Below are 13,385 nucleotides of genomic sequence, written 5' to 3'. Positions count from 1 at the left end.
CAACTCAATTTTGATGACAGAAACAGCTAAAAAATGAGCGTTTTGTTGAAACTGATGACAAAATCCTGATCAGATACAGACAGACACATGCATACAACACACACTACTGCTCAAAAGTTTGTGGTCAGATTCAAACATTCTTGTCTTAATTTTAAAATTATATTTGCTATAACATAAAATTAGGCAAAGTTTATCAGAAATGTTTTCACAGATGTGTGTTTAATGAATCATTTATGTTAAATCACCCATGATGCATTAGGAAATGTCTACACACTTATACATGGGCCCATTTTTAGTAGCCATCACTCCTGTGTGGACCGATCACATGGTTATAAACCAGGTGAAAATTGACTTCAAACCTTTGAGCTGTAGTGTAGATTGCAATGATAGTGTATAGTTATCTATTACAGAAGAATATATAGAAGTCTGAGGACAGGGAGACACTGTAAAAAAGTTATGAGCTGTCTTGCTGCAGAGAAAGTGGAGTCTGTCATCCTTGAAAAGCTCCCAAGATAGGCAGCTGGCAGGTTGAATGATGCTCTGCCTCTGTGGTCAAGTACAGACATAGGCCTTAAGCAACCATGAGCCACTGATAAGTGTGACAGATTAGGAAACATGCATACAGTTCATTAGTTAGACTCCTATGAACCACTAATAGGAGAAAATGAGCACGCAATAAAGTGGACTTGTTAGGGAGAGATTGCCATCAGAGTTAAAACACTCCAACTCAATTTTTGATGATAGGAACAGCTAAAAAATGAGCGTCTTGTTGAAACTGATGACAAAATCCTGATCAGATACAGACAGACACATGAATACAACACACACTACTGCTCAAAAGTTTGTGGTCAGATTCAAACATTCTTGTCTTAATTTTAAAATTATATTTGCTATAACATAAAATTAGGCAAAGTTTATCAGAAATGTTTTCACAGATGTGTGTTTAATGAATCATTTATGTTAAATCACCCATGATGCATTAGGAAATGTCTACACACTTATACATGGGCCCATTTTTAGTAGCCATCACTCCTGTGTGGACAGATCACATGGTTATAAACCAGCTGAAAACTGACTTCAAACGTTTGAGCTGTAGTGTAGATTGCAATGATAGTGTATAGTTATCTATTACAGAAGAATATATAGAAGTCTGAGGACAGGGAGACACTGTAAAAAAGTTATGAGCTGTCTTGCTGCAGAGAAAGTGGAGTCTGTCATCCTTGAAAAGCTCCCAAGATAGGCAGCTGGCAGGTTGAATGATGCTCTGCCTCTGTGGTCAAGTACAGACATAGGCCTTAAGCAACCATGAGCCACTGATAAGTGTGAGAAATTAGTGCACTTAATGCAGCGGTCCCCAACCCCCGGGCCTCGGACCGGTGCCGGTCCGTGAGTCGTTTGGTGCCGGGCCGCGAGAGTTGAGGCTCAGGTGTGAAATGTATGGTTTTCAGGGTTTTTATCGGTTTTTAGCGTTATTTTGTTATCGTTTTTATCGTTAACTCGGTGTCCCTGGGTCTTTTCAAGTGTGTTATGAATAAATCTTCTTTTTTTCGGTACCGGTACTAGTTTTATTTTGTTGTATTTATCCGCGACACCTTAAAGGCCGGTCCGTGAAAATATTTTTGGGCATAAACCGGTCCGTGGCGCAAAAAAGGTTGAGGACTACTGACTTAATGCATGTTTCCTAATTATATACGTATGAGCCACTAATAGGAGAAAATGAGCACGCAATAAAGTGGACTTGTTAGGGAGAGATTGCCACCAGAGTTAAAACACTCCAACTCAATTTTGATGACAGAAACAGCTAAAAAATGAGCGTTTTGTTGAAACTGATGACAAAATCCTGATCAGATACAGACAGACACATGCATACAACACACACTACTGCTCAAAAGTTTGTGGTCAGATTCAAACATTCTTGTTTTAATTTTAAAATTATATTTGATATAACATAAAATTAGGCAAAGTTTATCAGAAATGTTTTCACAGATGTGTGTTTAATGAATCATTTATGTTAAATCACCCATGATGCATTAGGAAATGTCTACACACTTATACATGGGCCCATTTTTAGTAACCATCACTCCTGTGTGGACAGATCACATGGTTATAAACCAGGTGAAAACTGACTTCAAACGTTTGAGCTGTAGTGTAGATTGCAATGATAGTGTATAGTTATCTATTACAGAAGAACATATACAAGTCTGAGGACAGGGAGACACTGTAAAAAAGTTATGAGCTGTCTTGCTGCAGAGAAAGTGGAGTCTGTCATCCTTGAAAAGCTCCCAAGATAGGCAGCTGGCAGGTTGAATGATGCTCTGCCTCTGTGGTCAAGTACAGACATAGGCCTTAAGCAACCATGAGCCACTGATAAGTGTGAGAAATTAGTGCACTTAATGCAGCGGTCCCCAACACCCGGGCCTCGGAAAGGTGCCGGTCCGCGAGAGTTGAGGCTCAGGTGTGAAATGTATGGTTTTCAGGGTTTTTATCGGTATTCAGAGTTATTTTGTTATCGTTTTTATCGTTAACTCGGTGTCCCTGGGTCTTTTCAAGTGTGTCATAAATAAATCTTCTTTTTTTCCGGTACCGGTACTAGTTTTATTTTGTTGTATTTATCCGCGACACCTTAAAGGCCGGTCCATGAAAATATTTTTGGGCATAAACCAGTCCGTGGCGCAAAAAAGGTTGAGGACCACTGACTTAATGCATGTTTCCTAATTATATACGTATGAGCAACTAATAGGAGAAAATGAGCACGCAATAAAGTGGACTTGTTAGGGAGAGATTGCCACCAGAGTTAAAACACTCCAACTCAATAATGATGATCGAACCAGCTAAAAAATGAGCGTTTTGTTGACACTGATGACAAAATCCTGATCAGATACAGACAGACACATGCATACAACACACACTACTGCTCAAAAGTTTGTGGTCAGATTCAAACATTCTTGTTTTAATTTTAAAATTATATTTGCTATAACATAAAATTAGGCAAAGTTTATCAGAAATGTTTTCACAGATGTGTGTTTAATGAATCATTTATGTTAAATCACCCATGATGCATTAGGAAATGTCTACACACTTATACATGGGCTCATTTTTAGAAACAATCACTGCTGTGTGGACCGATCACATGGTTATAAACCAGGTGAAATTTGACTTCAAACTTTTGAGCTGTAGTGTAGATTGCAATGATAGTGTATAGTTATCTATTACAGAAGAACATATACAAGTCTGAGGACAGGGAGACACTGTAAAAAAGTTATGAGCTGTCTTGCTGCAGAGAAAGTGGAGTCTGTCATCCTTGAAAAGCTCCCAAGATAGGCAGCTGGCAGGTTGAATGATGCTCTGCCTCTGTGGTCAAGTACAGACATAGGCCTTAAGCAACCATGAGCCACTGATAAGTGTGACAGATTAGGAAAAATGCATACAGTTCATTAGTTAGACTCCTATGAACCACTAATAGGAGAAAATGAGCACGCAATAAAGTGGACTTGTTAGGGAGAGATTGCCACCAGAGTTAAAACACTCCAACTCAATTTTTGATGACAGAAACAGCTAAAAAATGAGCGTTTTGTTGACACTGATGACAAAATCCTGATCAGATACAGACAGACACATGCATACAACACACACTACTGCTCAAAGGTTTGTGGTCAGATTCAAACTGTCGTCTTTTTAATTAATAATTTACATTTACTTTTAACATAATATTACATGAAAATGATCAGAAATGTTTTCACAGATGTGTGTTTAATGAATCATTTATGTTAAATCACCCATGATGCATTAGGAAATGTCTACACACATATACATGGGCCCATTTTTAGTAACCATCACTGCTGTGTGGACAGATCACATGGTTATAAACCAGGTGAAAACTGACTTCAAACTTTTGAGCTGTAGTGTAGATTGCAATGATAGTGTATAGTTATCTATTACAGAAGAACATATAGAAGTCTGAGGACAGGGAGACACTGTAAAAAAGTTATGAGCTGTCTTGCTGCAGAGAAAGTGGAGTCTGTCATCCTTGAAAAGCTCCCAAGATAGGCAGCTGGCAGGGTGAATGATGCTCTGCCTCTGTGGTCAAGTACAGACATAGGCCTTAAGCAACCATGAGCCACTGATAAGTGTGAGAAATTAGTGCACTTAATGCAGCGGTCCCCAACACCCGGGCCTCGGAAAGGTGCCGGGCCGCGAGAGTTGAGGCTCAGGTGTGAAATGTATGGTTTTCAGGGTTTTTATCGGTATTCAGAGTTATTTTGTTATCGTTTTTATCGTTAACTCGGTGTCCCTGGGTCTTTTCAAGTGTGTCATAAATAAATCTTCTTTTTTTCCGGTACCGGTACTAGTTTTATTTTGTTGTATTTATCCGCGACACCTTAAAGGCCGGTCCGTGAAAATATTGTCGGGCATAAACCGGTCCGTGGCGCAAAAAAGGTTGAGGACCACTGACTTAATGCATGTTTCCTAATTATATACGTATGAGCAACTAATAGGAGAAAATGAGCACGCAATAAAGTGGACTTGTTAGGGAGAGATTGCCACCAGAGTTAAAACACTCCAACTCAATTTTGATGATAGAACCAGCTAAAAAATGAGCGTTTTGTTGACACTGATGACAAAATCCTGATCAGATACAGACAGACACATGCATACAACACACACTACTGCTCAAAAGTTTGTGGTCAGATTCAAACATTCTTGTCTTAATTTTAAAATTATATTTGCTATAACATAAAATTAGGCAAAGTTTATCAGAAATGTTTTCACAGATGTGTGTTTAATGAATCATTTATGTTAAATCACCCATGATGCATTAGGAAATGTCTACACACTTATACATGGGCTCCTTTTTAGAAACAATCACTGCTGTGTGGACCGATCACATGGTTATAAACCAGGTGAAATTTGACTTCAAACTTTTGAGCTGTAGTGTAGATTGCAATGATAGTGTATAGTTATCTATTACAGAAGAACATATAGAAGTCTGAGGACAGGGAGACACTGTAAAAAAGCTATGAGCTGTCTTGCTGCAGAGAAAGTGGAGTCTGTCATCCTTGAAAAGCTCCCAAGATAGGCAGCTGGCAGGTTGAATGATGCTCTGCCTCTGTGGTCAAGTACAGACATAGGCCTTAAGCAACCATGAGCCACTGATAAGTGTGAGAAATTAGTGCACTTAATGCAGCGGTCCCCAACCCCCGGGCCTCGGAAAGGTGCCGGTCCGTGAGTCGTTTGGTACCGGGCCGCGAGAGTTGAGGCTCAGGTGTGAAATGTATGGTTTTCAGGGTTTTTATCGGTATTCAGAGTTATTTTGTTATCGTTTTTATCGTTAACTCGGTGTCCCTGGGTCTGTTCAAGTGTGTCATAAATAAATCTTCTTTTTTTCCGGTACCGGTACTAGTTTTATTTTGTTGTATTTATCCGCGACACCTTAAAGGCCGGTCCGTGAAAATATTGTCGGGAATAAACCGGTCCGTGGCGCAAAAAAGGTTGAGGACCACTGACTTAATGCATGTTTCCTAATTATATACGTATGGGCCACTAATAGGAGAAAATGAGCATGCAATAAAGTGGACTTGTTAGGGAGAGATTGCCACCAGAGTTAAAACACTCCAACTCAATTTTGATGACAGAAACAGCTAAAAAATGAGCGTTTTATTGACACTGATGACAAAATCCTGATCAGATACAGACAGACACATGCATACAACACACACTACTGCTCAAAAGTTTGTGGTCAGATTCAAACATTCTTGTCTTAATTTTAAAATTATATTTGCTATAACATAAAATTAGGCAAAGTTTATCAGAAATGTTTTCACAGATGTGTGTTTAATGAATCATTTATGTTAAATCACCCATGATGCATTAGGAAATGTCTACACACTTATACATGGGCCCATTTTTAGTAGCCATCACTCCTGTGTGGACAGATCACATGGTTATAAACCAGCTGAAAACTGACTTCAAACCTTTGAGCTGTAGTGTAGATTGCAATGATAGTGTATAGTTATCTATTACAGAAGAATATATAGAAGTCTGAGGACAGGGAGACACTGTAAAAAAGTTATGAGCTGTCTTGCTGCAGAGAAAGTGGAGTCTGTCATCCTTGAAAAGCTCCCAAGATAGGCAGCTGGCAGGTTGAATGATGCTCTGCCTCTGTGGTCAAGTACAGACATAGGCCTTAAGCAACTATGAGCCACTGATAAGTGTGACAGATTAGGAAACATGCATACAGTTCATTAGTTAGACTCCCATGAACCACTAATAGGAGAAAATGAGCACGCAATAAAGTGGACTTGTTAGGGAGAGATTGCCATCAGTGTTAAAACACTCCAACTCAATTTTGATGATAGAAACAGCTAAAAAATGAGCGTTTTGTTGACACTGATGACAAAATCCTGATCAGATACAGACAGACACATGCATACAACACACACTACTGCTCAAAAGTTTGTGGTCAGATTCAAACTGTCGTCTTTTTAATTAATAATTTACATTTACTTTTAACATAATATTACATGAAAATGATCAGAAATGTTTTCACAGATGTGTGTTAAATGAATCATTTATGTTAAATCACCCATGATGCATTAGGAAATGTCTACACACTTATACATGGGCCCATTTTTAGTAACCATCACTCCTGTGTGGACAGATCACATGGTTATAAACCAGGTGAAAATTGACTTCAAACCTTTGAGCTGTAGTGTAGATTGCAATGATAGTGTATAGTTATCTATTACAGAAGAATATATAGAAGTCTGAGGACAGGGAGACACTGTAAAAAAGTTATGAGCTGTCTTGCTGCAGAGAAAGTGGAGTCTGTCATCCTTGAAAAGCTCCCAAGATAGGCAGCTGGCAGGTTGAATGATGCTCTGCCTCTGTGGTCAAGTACAGACATAGGCCTTAAGCAACCATGAGCCACTGATAAGTGTGAGAAATTAGTGCACTTAATGCAGCGGTCCCCAACCCCCGGGCCTCGGATCGGTGCCGGTCCGTGAGTCGTTTGGTGCCGGGCCGCGAGAGTTGAGGCTCAGGTGTGAAATGTATGGTTTTCAGGGTTTTTATCGGTATTCAGCGTTATTTTGTTATCGTTTTTATCGTTAACTCGGTGTCCCTGGGTCTTTTCAAGTGTGTTATGAATAAATCTTCTTTTTTTCGGTACCGGTACTAGTTTTATTTTGTTGTATTTATCCGCGACACCTTAAAGGCCGGTCCGTGAAAATATTTTTGGGCATAAACCGGTCCGTGGCGCAAAAAAGGTTGAGGACTACTGACTTAATGCATGTTTCCTAATTATATACGTATGAGCCACTAATAGGAGAAAATGAGCACGCAATAAAGTGGACTTGTTAGGGAGAGATTGCCATCAGAGTTAAAACACTCCAACTCAATTTTGATGATAGAAACAGCTAAAAAAATGAGCGTTTTGTTGACACTGATGACAAAATCCTGATCAGATACAGACAGACACATGCATACAACACACACTACTGCTCAAAAGTTTGTGGTCAGATTCAAACATTCTTGTTTTAATTTTAAAATTATATTTGCTATAACATAAAATTAGGCAAAGTTTATCAGAAATGTTTTCACAGATGTGTGTTTAATGAATCATTTATGTTAAATCACCCATGATGCATTAGGAAATGTCTACACACTTATACATGGGCCCATTTTTAGTAACCATCACTGCTGTGTGGACAGATCACATGGTTATAAACCAGCTGAAAACTGACTTCAAACCTTTGAGCTGTAGTGTAGATTGCAATGATAGTGTATAGTTATCTATTACAGAAGAATATATAGAAGTCTGAGGACAGGGAGACACTGTAAAAAAGTTATGAGCTGTCTTGCTGCAGAGAAAGTGGAGTCTGTCATCCTTGAAAAGCTCCCAAGATAGGCAGCTGGCAGGTTGAATGATGCTCTGCCTCTGTGGTCAAGTACAGACATAGGCCTTAAGCAACCATGAGCCACTGATAAGTGTGAGAAATTAGTGCACTTAATGCAGCGGTCCCCAACCCCCGGGCCTCGGAAAGGTGCCGGTCCGTGAGTCGTTTGGTACCGGGCCGCGAGAGTTGAGGCTCAGGTGTGAAATGTATGGTTTTCAGGGTTTTTATCGGTATTCAGAGTTATTTTGTTATCGTTTTTATCGTTAACTCGGTGTCCCTGGGTCTGTTCAAGTGTGTCATAAATAAATCTTCTTTTTTTCCGGTACCGGTACTAGTTTTATTTTGTTGTATTTATCCGCGACACCTTAAAGGCCGGTCCGTGAAAATATTGTCGGGCATAAACCGGTCCGTGGCGCAAAAAAGGTTGAGGACCACTGACTTAATGCATGTTTCCTAATTATATACGTATGGGCCACTAAAAGGAGAAAATGAGCACGCAATAAAGTGGACTTGTTAGGGAGAGATTGCCACCAGAGTTAAAACACTCCAACTCAATTTTGATGATAGAAACAGCTAAAAAATGAGCGTTTTGTTGACACTGATGACAAAATCCTGATCAGATACAGACAGACACATGCATACAACACACACTACTGCTCAAAAGTTTGTGGTCAGATTCAAACATTCTTGTTTTAATTTTAAAATTATATTTGCTATAACATAAAATTAGGCAAAGTTTATCAGAAATGTTTTCACAGATGTGTGTTTAATGAATCATTTATGTTAAATCACCCATGATGCATTAGGAAATGTCTACACACTTATACATGGGCCCATTTTTAGTAACCATCACTGCTGTGTGGACAGATCACATGGTTATAAACCAGGTGAAAATTGACTTCAAACGTTTGAGCTGTAGTATAGCTTGATTGCAATGATAGTGTATAGTTATCTATTACAGAAGAATATATAGAAGTCTGAGGACAGGGAGACACTGTAAAAAAGTTATGAGCTGTCTTGCTGCAGAGAAAGTGGAGTCTGTCATCCTTGAAAAGCTCCCAAGATAGGCAGCTGGCAGGTTGAATGATGCTCTGCCTCTGTGGTCAAGTACAGACATAGGCCTTAAGCAACCATGAGCCACTGATAAGTGTGACAGATTAGGAAACATGCATACAGTTCATTAGTTAGACTCCTATGAACCACTAATAGGAGAAAATGAGCACGCAATAAAGTGGACTTGTTAGGGAGAGATTGCCATCAGAGTTAAAACACTCCAACTCAATTTTGATGATAGAAACAGCTAAAAAAATGAGCGTTTTGTTGACACTGATGACAAAATCCTGATCAGATACAGACAGACACATGCATACAGCACACACTACTGCTCAAAGGTTTGTGGTCAGATTCAAACTGTCGTCTTTTTAATTAATAATTTACATTTACTTTTAACATAATATTACATGAAAATGATCAGAAATGTTTTCACAGATGTGTGTTAAATGAATCATTTATGTTAAATCACCCATGATGCATTAGGAAATGTCTACACACTTATACATGGGCCCATTTTTAGTAACCATCACTCCTGTGTGGACAGATCACATGGTTATAAACCAGGTGAAAATTGACTTCAAACCTTTGAGCTGTAGTGTAGATTGCAATGATAGTGTATAGTTATCTATTACAGAAGAATATATAGAAGTCTGAGGACAGGGAGACACTGTAAAAAAGTTATGAGCTGTCTTGCTGCAGAGAAAGTGGAGTCTGTCATCCTTGAAAAGCTCCCAAGATAGGCAGCTGGCAGGTTGAATGATGCTCTGCCTCTGTGGTCAAGTACAGACATAGGCCTTAAGCAACCATGAGCCACTGATAAGTGTGAGAAATTAGTGCACTTAATGCAGCGGTCCCCAACCCCCGGGCCTCGGATCGGTGCCGGTCCGTGAGTCGTTTGGTGCCGGGCCGCGAGAGTTGAGGCTCAGGTGTGAAATGTATGGTTTTCAGGGTTTTTATCGGTTTTCAGCGTTATTTTGTTATCGTTTTTATCGTTAACTCGGTGTCCCTGGGTCTTTTCAAGTGTGTTATGAATAAATCTTCTTTTTTTCGGTACCGGTACTAGTTTTATTTTGTTGTATTTATCCGCGACACCTTAAAGGCCGGTCCGTGAAAATATTTTTGGGCATAAACCGGTCCGTGGCGCAAAAAAGGTTGAGGACTACTGACTTAATGCATGTTTCCTAATTATATACATATGAGCCACTAATAGGAGAAAATGAGCACGCAATAAAGTGGACTTGTTAGGGAGAGATTGCCACCAGAGTTAAAACACTCCAACTCAATTTTGATGACAGAAACAGCTAAAAAATGAGCGTTTTGTTGAAACTGATGACAAAATCCTGATCAGATACAGACAGACACATGCATACAACACACACTACTGCTCAAAAGTTTGTGGTCAGATTCAAACATTCTTGTTTTAATTTTAAAATTATATTTGTTATAACATAAAATTAGGCAAAGTTTATCAGAAATGTTTTCACAGATGTGTGTTTAATGAATCATTTATGTTAAATCACCCATGATGCATTAGGAAATGTCTACACACTTATACATGGGCCCATTTTTAGTAACCATCACTCCTGTGTGGACAGATCACATGGTTATAAACCAGGTGAAAATTGACTTCAAACGTTTGAGCTGTAGTGTAGATTGCAATGATAGTGTATAGTTATCTATTACAGAAGAACATATACAAGTCTGAGGACAGGGAGACACTGTAAAAAAGTTATGAGCTGTCTTGCTGCAGAGAAAGTGGAGTCTGTCATCCTTGAAAAGCTCCCAAGATAGGCAGCTGGCAGGTTGAATGATGCTCTGCCTCTGTGGTCAAGCACAGACATAGGCCTTAAGCAACCATGAGCCACTGATAAGTGTGAGAAATTAGTGCACTTAATGCAGCGGTCCCCAACCCCCGGGCCTCGGAAAGGTGCCGGTCCGTGAGTCGTTTGGTGCCGGGCCGCGAGAGTTGAGGCTCAGGTGTGAAATGTATGGTTTTCAGGGTTTTTATCGGTTTTCAGCGTTATTTTGTTATCGTTTTTATCGTTAACTCGGTGTCCCTGGGTCTTTTCAAGTGTGTCATAAATAAATCTTCTTTTTTTCCGGTACCGGTACTAGTTTTATTTTGTTGTATTTATCCGCGACACCTTAAAGGCCGGTCCATGAAAATATTGTCGGGCATAAACCGGTCCGTGGCGCAAAAAAGGTTGAGGACCACTGACTTAATGCATGTTTCCTAATTATATACGTATGGGCCACTAATAGGAGAAAATGAGCACGCAATAAAGTGGACTTGTTAGGGAGAGATTGCCACCAGAGTTAAAACACTCCAACTCAATTTTGATGACAGAAACAGCTAAAAAATGAGCGTTTTGTTGACACTGATCACAAAATCCTGATCAGATACAGACAGACACATGCATACAACACACACTACTGCTCAAAAGTTTGTGGTCAGATTCAAACATTCTTGTTTTAATTTTAAAATTATATTTGCTATAACATAAAATTAGGCAAAGTTTATCAGAAATGTTTTCACAGATGTGTGTTTAATGAATCATTTATGTTAAATCACCCATGATGCATTAGGAAATGTCTACACACTTATACATGGGCCCATTTTTAGTAACCATCACTGCTGTGTGGACAGATCACATGGTTATAAACCAGGTGAAAATTGACTTCAAACGTTTGAGCTGTAGTATAGCTTGATTGCAATGATAGTGTATAGTTATCTATTACAGAAGAATATATAGAAGTCTGAGGACAGGGAGACACTGTAAAAAAGTTATGAGCTGTCTTGCTGCAGAGAAAGTGGAGTCTGTCATCCTTGAAAAGCTCCCAAGATAGGCAGCTGGCAGGTTGAATGATGCTCTGCCTCTGTGGTCAAGTACAGACATAGGCCTTAAGCAACCATGAGCCACTGATAAGTGTGACAGATTAGGAAACATGCATACAGTTCATTAGTTAGACTCCTATGAACCACTAATAGGAGAAAATGAGCACGCAATAAAGTGGACTTGTTAGGGAGAGATTGCCATCAGTGTTAAAACACTCCAACTCAATTTTTGATGACAGACACAGCTAAAAAATGAGCGTTTTGTTGACACTGATGACAAAATCCTGATCAGATACAGACAGACACATGCATACAACACACACTACTGCTCAAAAGGTTTGTGGTCAGATTCAAACTGTCGTCTTTTTAATTAATAATTTACATTTACTTTTAACATAATATTACATGAAAATGATCAGAAATGTTTTCACAGATGTGTGTTAAATGAATCATTTATGTTAAATCACCCATGATGCATTAGGAAATGTCAACACACTTATACGTGCGCCAAATTTTAGAAACAATCCCTCCTGTGTGGACAGATCACATGGTTATAAACCAGGTGAAAACTGACTTCAAACGTTTGAGCTGTAGTGTAGATTGCAATGATAGTGTATAGTTATCTATTACAGAAGAATATATAGAAGTCTGAGGACAGGGAGACACTGTAAAAAAGTTATGAGCTGTCTTGCTGCAGAGAAAGTGGAGTCTGTCATCCTTGAAAAGCTCCCAAGATAGGCAGCTGGCAGGTTGAATGATGCTCTGCCTCTGTGGTCAAGTACAGACATAGGCCTTAAGCAACCATGAGCCACTGATAAGTGTGACAGATTAGGAAACATGCATACAGTTCATTAGTTAGACTCCTATGAACCACTAATAGGAGAAAATGAGCACGCAATAAAGTGGACTTGTTAGGGAGAGATTGCCATCAGTGTAAAAACACTCCAACTCAAATTTTGATGATAGAAACAGCTAAAAAATGAGCGTTTTGTTGACACTGATGACAAAATCCTGATCAGATACAGACAGACACATGCATACAACACACACTACTGCTCAAAGGTTTGTGGTCAGATTCAAACTGTCGTCTTTTTAATTAATAATTTACATTTACTTTTAACATAATATTACATGAAAATGATCAGAAATGTTTTCACAGATGTGTGTTTAATGAATCATTTATGTTAAATCACCCATGATGCATTAGGAAATGTCTACACACTTATACATGGGCCCATTTTTAGTAACCATCACTCCTGTGTGGACAGATCACATGGTTATAAACCAGGTGAAAATTGACTTCAAACGTTTGAGCTGTAGTGTAGATTGCAATGATAGTGTATAGTTATCTATTACAGAAGAACATATACAAGTCTGAGGACAGGGAGACACTGTAAAAAAGTTATGAGCTGTCTTGCTGCAGAGAAAGTGGAGTCTGTCATCCTTGAAAAGCTCCCAAGATAGGCAGCTGGCAGGTTGAATGATGCTCTGCCTCTGTGGTCAAGTACAGACATAGGCCTTAAGCAACCATGAGCCACTGATAAGTGTGAGAAATTAGTGCACTTAATGCAGCGGTCCCCAACCCCCGGGCCTCGGAAAGG

Source organism: Mchenga conophoros, linkage group LG7 (assembly GCF_057382185.1).
Source record: "Mchenga conophoros isolate Kocher_MC1m ecotype Shallow Benthic linkage group LG7, M_conophoros_male_GT1.1, whole genome shotgun sequence".
Lineage (NCBI taxonomy): Eukaryota > Metazoa > Chordata > Actinopteri > Cichliformes > Cichlidae > Mchenga > Mchenga conophoros.
The sequence above is the reverse complement of the archived record's forward strand: the minus strand, read 5'-3'. Positions refer to the sequence as shown.